The sequence below is a fragment of the Perca flavescens genome, chromosome 12, assembly GCF_004354835.1.
Source record: "Perca flavescens isolate YP-PL-M2 chromosome 12, PFLA_1.0, whole genome shotgun sequence".
NCBI classification, from domain to species: Eukaryota; Metazoa; Chordata; class Actinopteri; order Perciformes; family Percidae; genus Perca; species Perca flavescens.
This window is the reverse complement of record NC_041342.1, coordinates 32,954,444-32,966,645: the sequence shown is the minus strand read 5'-3', so window position 1 is coordinate 32,966,645 and position 12,202 is coordinate 32,954,444.

The window sequence follows — 12,202 nt, the reverse complement described above, 5'->3', positions numbered from 1 at the left end:
GCTTCTCTCATTGGTCAATCCGTGGTTGATCACATGATGAATAAGTGTGGCCCTGATATCATCAGAGATTGCTCTCCTTCCTCTTCTTCCCTCCTTCTCCTCCTCCTCCTCCTCGTTGTTGTTCCCTGTCTCTCCCTCCTCTTCCTCTTGCTCTCTGTCTATTGTTGGCATCCATTGTTCAAAACAGGTAATCTGACCTTTGACCTTTGTATAGGCCTATACTAAAGCAGTGATTGGTTAGTGTTCAGTTATGACATAATGGGTTTGCAAATGTGAGGAGTGTGTGTGGGCCCTGGTAAATAAGTGTAGCATTTTGATTGGTTGTGTTTAGAAAAGGAAAGCAAGTCACTTCCTGTTAGATTTTTATCTTTTTGTGTTTTGGAGATTTGTAGTTTTGCACTTTCAGTGAGAGATTTCAAAAATCGTGTGACATGAAAAGATTTTGTGTGTAAGCAGTTGGAAAAAACTGTAAGCTAAGTGGAGAGTCCATTAGCAGCAGAATCAGCCAATACTATTTTCCTGCAGTAACAGAGACTGCATTTTCAGGACTGCATTTCCAGGACCCTAGTAGTTTGTTTTAAAGGTTGATTCCACCCAAATTGTTCTTTCTGTCAAAGTACTTATAGTTTTAAAGGTTTCTTCAACCCAAATACTACTTTTGTCCAGATTCTTAGTTTGAAAGGTTTATTTCTGGACAGAAATATTATACATATATAATGTTACATCCATGGTAGAAATGCATGGATGTATTAAGAGAACATGCGGTCACCCACTTCAGTAGTTTGCGCAGTTGCAAAAAGCAAAAAGGTCCTAGGATGCAGTCCTAAAAGTGCAGCCTCCGGTACTGCAGCTGAATGCTGCTCCAAGCAGCAGCACCAGTTGTAGTAGGAGGTGGTGTTTGAGGCAGTGTGTTGTAGCAGCCACCAGAGGGAAGCATTGTACAGGTTTTAATCCTGAGAGCAGCTGTCAATGGACAACAAAAATAAGCAGAAAAACATATGGTATATATTTTGTAAAGACAAGTTGTGTGAAAATAGATATATGTACACATAAAACGTTTGTGGATGAAAATCCAAACAAAGGTTGCAGCGTGGTTAGTAGTGTGAAGTATAGTATGTTCAGTTAAATGATTTGGTATAAACTTTATTCTCTTTGTCTTTTAACCATGAAAATAAAATAAGAGTAGAATAAACATTGAACGGTTTCTCGTGATTATTTGACGAGTTCAAAAGAAAATGGCGCCCAGCGCTGTCTATTGACCTTAGAAACAGAATGAGTTAGCCCCCTACAACGGTTACTGTTCTTTGCAATGGCAAGTTATCCTTATTTAAATAACACTGCTTTACAGAAACAAAGAGGGAGACGCGATGAGTTTTAAAAACATGGAAACATAACAAAATCAGGATGTTGTAATTTCTGCTACGTTTGTTTCTAACCTGTCTGACCGTCTGTTTCTCTACAGTGATGTCAACCTTGTTCCCAGATCTCAGATATTAACTAAGTAAGTACAAAGTTATTATGACTGATACAAAAGTATGGACAAAACTAACAAAATAAAGTGCAAGTTATAATAAATTAGAATGATCCTTGAGGTAGTCTGCAGACTAAAGGCCTTAATATTTTTTAAAGCAAGTGTTCGGATCAACTTAAACTTTTTTAGATGTCTGAAATGAACCAAAGAGAAAAGTAATTATGCAATAATTACTTTTCTCTTTAGGAGATGTAAGGTATTTAGATAGTTGATTAATTCATTATAATAAATTAATATTTCATTTATAGAATGCCTTTATTCTATTTTGGCTGTGAACAATACTTTGTTTAATATTCAAAAGAGAATAAGATCGGGGCACCAGTCACCCTAGGAGAGAAGGTGATAGACATGCCTTAATTCAGTCTCATTTACAGCAACATTGCAAGCATCATGAGCTCACAAGGTGCAATTGAATGCAACATTAAGTCCTGTATGTGTTGTTTCTCTGGCAGTGTCCATGGTGTCTCAAAGTGCAGCTAGTCTACTCTGTGTCTTTAGCTTCAGACTGTGATGGAATCCTTTCCCGGGAAAAACAGCCACAGAGCTAATGTTAGGCTTAACGTTGCCTGCTGCCAAGTGTATTGTTAACTAGCGTCACATGCAGTGATGCTTCTGTTGCCTGTAAGGTCCGTTTCGGAGCACCAGAGTGCAGCGCAGGCATTTAAGTGTCACCGAAATGAGGCACAGAAATCTGTGTACCAACCCTGATACATACTAATGGCCCGGTACCCCATATTCCTCCAAGAGCTCTCACAAGACGACCCAAGGGATTCAATTGTAAGCCTTCTCCAAGTCCACAAAGCACATGAGACTGGAATAGCAAATTCCCAAGCCCCATCAAGTAGCGAAGAGCAGGTCCACTGTTCCATCGCCAGGACAAAGTCTGCATTGTTCCTCCTGAATCCGAGGTTAGATATCGGTTGCCTCCTTTCCAGCACCTTGGCATAGGTTTTCCCCGGGAAGCTGAGTTGGAGCACACTCTCCGGTCCCCTTTTTTAAAACTGGGAACCACCTGTCCTGACTGTCCCTGTCCCCCAAGAGGCATGTCAGCCAAGACAGCCCAACGTCCAAAGCCTTTGTCCTTTGGCCAGGCATTTAGATAACTAACACTAACACGTTATTTAAAATGTAAACATCAGTGTCTTTTGAATCTAGATTAGAATCTTCAGTTGTGTCCTCTGATGCAGTCTATAGTCATCTGGGATGTAAGAGCCTGTAGCAGATCTCAGAGTGGGGTTAAAGATGTCAGAGGAAGTCTTTCATTGCCAGACCCTTCTTCACAACACTGGGAAGGGAAGGTCTGGATAGGAGAGAAACATGCTCTGGTTTATTGGCATTCCTTTAAACCAATCACAATCGTCTTGGGCAGCGCTGGATGCAGCAATGGTGCCTCTTCAAAATAGCTAAGGGAACAAACTTGTTTTGATGGAACATGTGCAAGTAGGAAGGCGAGTTCTGGAATTAAAATGGCTGTCACGTGTGATGAGAATTTTATCCAAGAATATATTATATTATAATATAATAATATATATATATTATACATCTGTTTGTGGTTTTTTTCATGAAACATCCTATTTTATAAATTGACAACTTCTTGCTTTGGAGTAATGTTTATGTCTATTGCATCAATTAAAGTCATTCATATTACCAAATATTTCAGTCAGACAGGTGAACTAACAAGTTGTTATCCATTTTTGTCTAGAGCAGGCTGAGCAATGGACTCTGGAGCCAGCAGGACGATGGAGATGGCGGCGCTCGGCCGGCCTTTTGGTCTCGGGATGTTGTACGACTGCCGCGAAGACGCAATTGTCCCTGGTAAGGATTCACAACCAAACTTTCATCGTAGTCATATTCAACAACGTTTTATCTCTGATCTTTTGATCAGTTTAGCTCGTTTTTATTGGTGATCCAGATTATTTTAATGTGATCACTCACTGCTGCACCGGGAGGTATTTTACATTTCTGGAATTGGGATAAAAAGAGGAGTGACATCTGTTTCCTGACACATGTCCTGGATATTCTGGAGCACTCACAGATCTTTCTGTGAACAGTGAACTTCTTCACTAAAGAAGTAACACCAAATAAGCTTTCAAGAACACAAATGATACCCTATAACACTGGTGTTAATTTTGTCACCTATTTTTAATTTAGTCTTAGTCTTAGTCTTGTGCCAAAATTTTTTGTTAGTCAAGTTTTAGTAAAAACATTTTAGTCTTTTTTAAATAAATTATTCCTGATAACCATTTCAGTCAAATAGTTATAAAAACAAATAAATGCTATAAAGTTATATAAATATTAAGCCTCTTCCTTATTTCACCAGTAAATGACGAAAAAAAACACTGCATGGGGAAGGGATATTTTACACTAAAATAAATGCAGCACAAAACTGGTGAGGCGTATTTCAAGTGAAAGCAGCATGTGTTGTTTTTCAGACAACGGCAGCTGCAGACTGTCGTACGTCTCGTGTTGGAAATAGAGACAAACCTTTACACCGTTTAGCTGTCAGCATTTTAACTGTGTTAAATCCAGCTGCTAGCTAACGGTATGCTAACGTTACCTGCTGCCAAGTGTAGCGTTAACTAGCGCCCCGTGCAGCGATGTTTCGGTTGACTCTAACGTCCGTTGAGGAGCATCAGAGAGAAGCGCAGGCTATTCGGTCCGGTAGATACCGGTCATTAGGGCACCTGTCGGGTCTCAGTAACAGCTGAATATTCTATCTCATGATGAAAAAGTAGAGACGATTGTAGACTAAAATGAAGAGAGATTTTATCTTAGTTTTTATCTTATGCAAAACATTTTAGTCTCGTCTTTTTTCGTCAACAATAATGCATGTTAATTTAGTCTTAGTCAGCGTTTTTGGACATTGGCGCAGTCTTGTCATCGTCTCATCTTAGTCATGTAAAAAAAGGTCGTTGACGAACGTATTTAGTCTCGTCTCGTCTGACGAAATTAACACAATATAACACAAATGATAAAACTGATCCCGCTCTTTTCTCTACAAAGCATAAAGGGTTCTCTTTATTATCAGAATCAGAAAGGGATTTATTGCCAAGTAAGTAACAAGTTATTTGCCTTGGTAGTCGGTGCATACATAAACATAAACATTTTAAACATTAGTATGAATAAACAATAAATACAGGATCCAATATGTACAGTATAACTGTTATCACACATTATGAGGAATTATATCACTGAACAAACAATTCTAAATTTTAGTTTTTTTAACAATTTAATCAGGAAGAATGATGAGGTGGGTGCTAAAACTTTCAAAATAAATTCAGTTTATCTGTCTTTTAGGAAGTAACAACTAGGGGTGGGGGGGAAAATCAATACAGCATAGTATCGCAATATTTTTTGTGACAATACTGTATCGATACACAGATGCCAAGTATCAAGCTTTTATTATATATGTGTTGGTCAGTCTGTCTGCTTGACAATCCCATTTTGCAGCAATGAAATTGAAGTGAGATGAACAACCAGAGAAATGTATCTTTTTAGATAAAACAGATGTTGACAAAGTTTTCTTTGGGGGACATAATTTGAAATTGGGAAAAATTTGAAGTTGGAAAAAAGGTAATAAATTGCAATATATCACAGAATATTGTAATATATTTAAAATCACAATAATATTGTATTGTGACATAAGTATCGTGATGATATCGTATTGTGAGGCCTCTGGTGATTCCCACCCCTAGTAACAACACCTTCTCCTGTCTGGCTGGTTTTGAAAGTTTAACTTTATTTTTGTTTTCTTATGCAGGAATGACACTGTGGGACCATGATGACCTGATTAGTAATATTGGAGAAAGACTGCAGCACTATAATGATTTTGAGATAGTTGCATCTGAATCAATTGCAGATAAATATTCAGCACTAAATGTTGAAGGATCACTTAAGGCAAGTTTTTTGGGGGGACTGGTAGAGGTTGGAGGATCGGCCAAATACCTGAATGACAGTAAGACTTCCAAAAATCAGGCCAGAGTAACTCTGAAATACAAAGCTAACACAAATGTCAAGGAACTGTCGATGGATCATCTTGGAAGAGGCAATGTGAAGCATCCATATGTCTTTGATAAAGGATTAGCAACACACGTAGTCACAGCTATTCTTTATGGGGCACAAGCCTTCTTTGTCTTTGACTGTGAGGTGTCCGAAAAGGAAGATCATCAAGACATTGAGGGAAACTTGAAGGTGATGATCAAGGAGATTCCCAGCTTGGCGATTGAGGGTAAAGGTTCGCTGAAAATGGAAAAGAAGGACAAAGAAAAAGTTGACAAATTGTCCTGCAGATTCTTTGGAGACTTTTCCCTTCAGAAATCTCCTACATCATTTAGATCAATTTAGATTCTAAAGCTGCTAAACTCGTCCGCCAGATAAGTTCAAAATTAGTTCAAGAATCACAGAATGTCCTAGAGGACTTCAGTGAGCTGGAAATGAACCACCACTGCACAGCAGTTCCCACAGATTGGCGACAAGATTATAACATTTAGAGAAATGTGCTCAGAATTCAAACTGGAATTCCAACAAACCTTGGCAAAGAAACTACCGTCAATCCGAGGAGGAGGAGAAGAGGAGGATGGGCTCGCAGAGATCCTGAAGAAGAGACATTCTTCTCCTTTCAACAGCAAACACCTAAACGAGTGGATTAACTGTAGAGAGAGAGAAATCTACACTTTAACGACTTTCACCAATATGATGAAAAACACCAAGATTGTCTCATCTGAAACAGACGTGTACAAAGAAAGTCTCAGTGCTAAACATGCTGTGTGTTTTGTCTTCACCTCACTACGAAGTACTGAACCGTACCTCTCAGCTTTATCAAACTACTTAAAACAAACACCGGAAGACCTTCAACATACACATACTTATGATGTAGAGAAGGAACAATGGTACGCCTCAAGAGAAGTAGCACAAGAAATGAGACATAAAGCAAATCTCTTCAGTGACTTTGCAGAGGCCAACAAGGAGAACAAAAACATCAAGTTCCTGACAGTGGGTTCAACAAATGAGATACAGAAAGGTTCACGCATCTACCTTTATGAAGAAAGCTTTACTGTAAGTGAGAACTTTGAGCCGCCTTCAAAGCCTGAAACAGTGACAGTAAGTGATATAAACCACAACAGTGTGACACTGAAGGTTTCTCCACCCATATTTGGAGCAGAGGACATCACCTCTTACTCTGTTGAGTACTGTGTCAGTGGAGAGGATGGATGGAAACAGAAGACAGCATCAAAAGCTGAAGAAGTCACAGTGAGCGATCTGAGTCCTAACACAGAGTACATGTTCAGATGCAGAGCAGTGACCTCAGTAGGTGTTGGGCCAGCCAATGAAGTCACTGGTTCCACTAAAACTTTACCTTGCAGCCCTCCTGGAAAACCTGAAGTTGAACCAAACTCAAGAGAGATATCAGTTAGCTGGGAGAAACCTGCTGAGCTTGGACAAGATGTCCACATTTTGAGCTACATCATGGAGTACGCCAAAACAGACAACAGGATGAAAGAGGAAGATCTCCTCTGGTGCCGAATGATGCCAAAAGCTGAAAATGCGATCATTTCAGAGCTTCAGTCAGAGACAGAATTTGTTGTCAGGGTCAGATGTGATTGTGGTGAAGCTGGAACAAGCAAAGAAAGCATCGCTGTTAATTTCTGCACAACTAAAATAACGCATGTTGCAAAATTCCAAAAAAGCACATTGCTAGAACATCAGAAAGAAGACTATAAAATGTTGAGTTATTTCAAAAGCCACAAACGGCTTGCTGATGCTTATAGAGAAAAAAGCACATTGCTAAAACCCAGAACAGGGCCTCTCCCTGTTTATAAAGTCCCCCTGAAAGGGTGTAAGCAATTCAGTTTTGGGAAAGAGTCAAAACGTAATCCTAAACCTAATCGCACCATAATGCTTCTTGGAGCAACTGGTGCTGGGAAGTCAACTCTCATCAATGGGATGATCAATTACATTCTAGGTGTCAAATGGGAGGATTCATATCGGTTTAAGTTAGCTGATGAGGATCAGTTGAAATCACAAGCTGAAAATCAGACTTCTGAAGTCAGTGTGTACAAAATCTACCACCAGGAAGGCTTTGAAATAGATTACTCACTGACCATTGTTGACACTCCAGGCTTTGGAGATACAAGAGGCATAGAAAGAGACCAGATGATCACAGAACAGATACGTAATCTCTTCTCTGCTGATTGTGGTGTCAGTGAAATTGACGCTGTGTGTTTGGTAGCTCAGGCTGCTTTAGGACGACTCACATCACCACAGAAATATGTGTTTGATTCTGTGCTCTCAATCTTTGGCAAAGATGTGGCAGAAAACATCCGGGTTCTGGTGACATTCGCTGACGGCCAGCAACCACCAGTTCTAGAGGCAATCAATGCTTCAGGTGTCCCATGTCCTAAAACAAAAGGTGGGCTGCCAGTTCACTTCAAATTCAATAATTCAGCGTTGTTTGCAGACGACAGTGGGGATGATAAAGATGAAGGCTTTGATATGATGTTTTGGAACATGGGAACAAAAAGCATGAAGAGGTTCTTTGTTGCTTTAAATACGATAGACACCAAAAGCTTAAAAATGACAAAAGAGGTCCTCAGAAAAAGAAAGCAGCTCGAGAATTCTGTTGAAAATGTGCAGAAGCAGGTTGAAGTTGGGATAGCCAAGCTTGAGGCCATACAAATGTGTTTCAGAGGTGCTAAAACACTTAAGGAATTGATTAAAAACCTTAAGGCTGACTATGATAATGTGCAGGCTGAGGTGATGAAACTGATGGAGAGGTCTTCTCAGTGTTTAAGCAGACTTAAAGAGATAGCACTGAAGCCAGATCCTCTCTCCACTACAGACTACATTGACATGCTTATTGAGGGAGAGAAGTCTGAGGCCAAGCCAGGCTGGATGCATCGAGTTGAGTCCTTGATGAACATGAGAGATAAAGCAGAGTTAATGGCTAAAGCAGCCAGAGGAGAGAAACTTCTCCCGAGTTCACCTTACTGACTTCCACTGTTGAAATCAGTAAAAAAAAAAAAACATCAACCATGACAACATTGAGACTAATACCAGAAGACCAAGACTAGAATGATACGAACACTGACAGCAAAAATGGGCCAAAAGCGAGAATGATGAAAACCAATGCCAAAACAAGATCAACTCTAATGCAGACCAAGATTAGACTGAGCCAGATACAAACCAAGGCAAAGAAAGGACCACTGATTATGAACAAAGCAGAACACACCCAGATCAGTGCCAACCAAGACAAGACCAATATCAGCCAAGACCTAAACAGATAACCACCAAGACAAAGAGGAAATCTTTTCTGACACAGATTATAAAGAACAAACAGGACAAATAGTCTCGATACCGAGATTTACATGACTTAAATAACCAAGAAAATCTCAATCCTAAATATGTCTGAGACAAAAACTGAAGTTTCTTTTGAGTAAATGTATTCCTTCAGGAGTTTGTTGCATGTTTGTGGCGGCACGAGAGCTGACAGAACAGAGGAGGTAGTATTCTAGATGAAGCCCACCTCAAAAACACAGACAACGCCACCCTGGGAATTTCACCCAGAGAATGATATCACTTACTAATGAATGGTTTTACTTCCAATTGCAAGATTATTGATATATTTAAGGTCACACAGGTCAGTATACAAAAGTCGCAAAAGACGAGGTTCAACTTTCAACGGAATACATTTTTATTCTTTTATAAACTCAATAAAGTTAAAAACAATCAATTTAAAACACATTCACCCCAAAAAGGGAGAAAATAATTTTGCTGAGGCTTACCAGTGGCGGAGAAGGGGGTACGAGGGCAGTAAGGGGATCCCAGGGAAATTCACCCGTGAACACACAAAAACACAACAGTGAACAAAGCAAATGAAAACAGGGAGACACAGCACACAGGGAAGGAGAAACCACCACCCAGACACCAACACCACCACCTTTGGCTCTCAGCAACTAAAAATGGGGAGAGAAATGGGAAAAACACACACACACACACACAATTAAAGGGGTTCACTTTAACACACTATAGATACAATATAAAGGCCAGAACCACTAGTGGCTCCAGGAGGCCGTGCAAAACAAGAATTCCAAAGAAAAGACTTTGCAATAAAATCAAAAGAAACAAAACACTAATTATAATTAGCACAATAAGATAACCAAAAAAACTCAAGCTTTAAGTAGAAAACTCACTAATGAAAAGAAAACAAAATATGACTACAACTTTTAACTAAATTGAAAAATAGAAAGAAAGTAAAGAAAGAAACAACTAAATCAACCAAATTAATGTAGGGAGCCAAACCCCTCAGCTACATTCATTCATGTAAAACTGGTGACTCAGACATTGGCCCAAGAGAGGGCGGAAGGAGGACAACTAGCTGCTTTTATACAGGGCCCTGAGGCAGTGATTGGTCAAAAGAGCGCCAGGTAGTTAGGAGTTCAACTCATACTGCTACATGTTGTTCACCAAGAAGGGAAACACAGATCAACGTGTGGTGATGAATGTTTAAGTGTGACCACATTGTGTGTTGGAACCATTGACTTCCTGTCACCATCACCACCAATGTAAAAGTCTGCAGCTCTTTTAACTCTGCAAACCTGAACACTGAAAATGTGATGTTCATCATTTAACTATTATTTTTTATAAAAAGGTTTAGCTATATTTACTTAATACAGGGTTTTAAACAGGAATATTAGCTTCTTGTTAAGTTTTTAAGTTTCTTTTATCTGCTCTTCAATTTATTTTCTTTGACATTTGAAAAACAAACTGAATAATGTTAATGAGTTATTGTATTGATGTGCATAAATGTTCATGTTGTTGTGTTCTACTGAATCATAATGAAACTAAATAATTCTGTAAAATACAAATTCAAATATAAGGAGGTTGAGATAAATTTTTAAATATGTTTTCATTGCACCCAGTTTACTTTGTTGATATTTGTACATTGGGTTAACAGCTTCCTGCTTATTTTAACATGTTTATCTACTATTACATTACACATTAAGTTTATTTTCTTGGAAATTTTAAAACATGAAGACAATGTGAATACTTTAAATGACTCTTAATGTATATTTACTCACATGTTATTGTCCTGTGGGGTAATATTATAGCTGCCACTGAAAGATGGGGAAATAATTTAATAATAAACAATAACTAAATGTTATTATGCCTCAAGTGTTGTCTGTTGTCCTCTGATGTGTCAGTATGGCTTTCTTTACTTTCTGCAGCTCCGTTTTCTCTTCCAGGACCTTTCAGGTCAGTCCCACAGCAGCGCTGCAAAGTAACTGACTACATTTACTCTAGGACTGTACTACAGTTTGACAAAGTAACTGACTACATTTACTCTAGGACTGTACTACAGTTTGACAAAGTAACTGACTACATTTACTCTAGGACTGTACTACAGTTTGAAGGTACTTTTCCATGTATGCTACTTTACACTTCTACTTTGATACATTTCAGAGGGAACTATTGTGTTTTTTTTACTCCACTACATTTATCTGACAGCTATAGTTACATGCTAATGTCTCTTATAGATACTGAAAAGACCAATAGAGACACAAAATAACTACAGAGACAAAAACATGAAGACCACAAAGACTCACAGGGAAATATTGTGTTTTTTTTAACAAGTGTGGCTGTTTTTCTCTACAGTCTACCTCATTTCTATTCAGGCACATTACTTCCCAATTAAAATAAGCTATGTCTTAATATCATTAAAATAGAATTGACAGGTAATAACAGACTAGATTATGACTTCTTTTTTTTTACCTGTATGCCATGGAACAAAGTGTAACGCAACCACTGATCTGTAATACACAAAACTTTTGTATTTTACAGATACCCCCCCTCGATAGTTAGGGTTAAGGTTTGGTTCAGGTTTAGATAAAAAAAAAGAAATATATAGATGATTGTAGACGAAAATTATGATTTTATGCAATTTTAGTCTTGTCTTTTTTTGTCAACAATAATGCATGTTTTAGTCTTAGCCAGCGTTTTTGGGACATTGGTGCAATCTCGTCATCGTCTCGTCTTAGTCATGGTAAAAAAGGTCGTTGACAAACATATTTAGTCTCGTCTCGTCTGATGAAATTAACACTAAAATGAGGCTAGTCGATTATGGCTTTCAGTGTGTTTGGGCTGCAGAGTCTGGGGTCCTTCTTCATGTTCAGATGTCTGAGTTATCAGTTCACCACAGAGACATTCCCTCTCTAAACTTCTCAAATAGTTCACTTAGACTGACATATCTCCTCCTTTTATAAAACTGATGATTACCTTGTATTGACTGAGATAAATGATACGGACAGTTTTGGTTTTGAATTATTCAGGACGAGTTAAGAAACCTGAAATCCTAACTTTCCCTGTCCAGAGGAACCATAAAGAGGGACAGCAGCAGAGTGTGGTGGGAAGGTGACAGTTTATTGTGTTCAGGAATGTCAGAGAGCCCAGTGAGTCCGTGCTGTAGTTTCCTTCATTAACACATTCATTTCAAACATTTTGTTCAAGACAAAAACATTAAAGAAAAGAAAAACTTGACATATGACATAATTAGGCCAACTATGTATGTAAAGTCAGTACAAGAACTGAAAAAAATAAATAAATAAATGTAAATAAAGCCTTTTTTTAACATTTTATTTAAACTCAGTATTTTTTAGTAGATGTAAAAAATATACA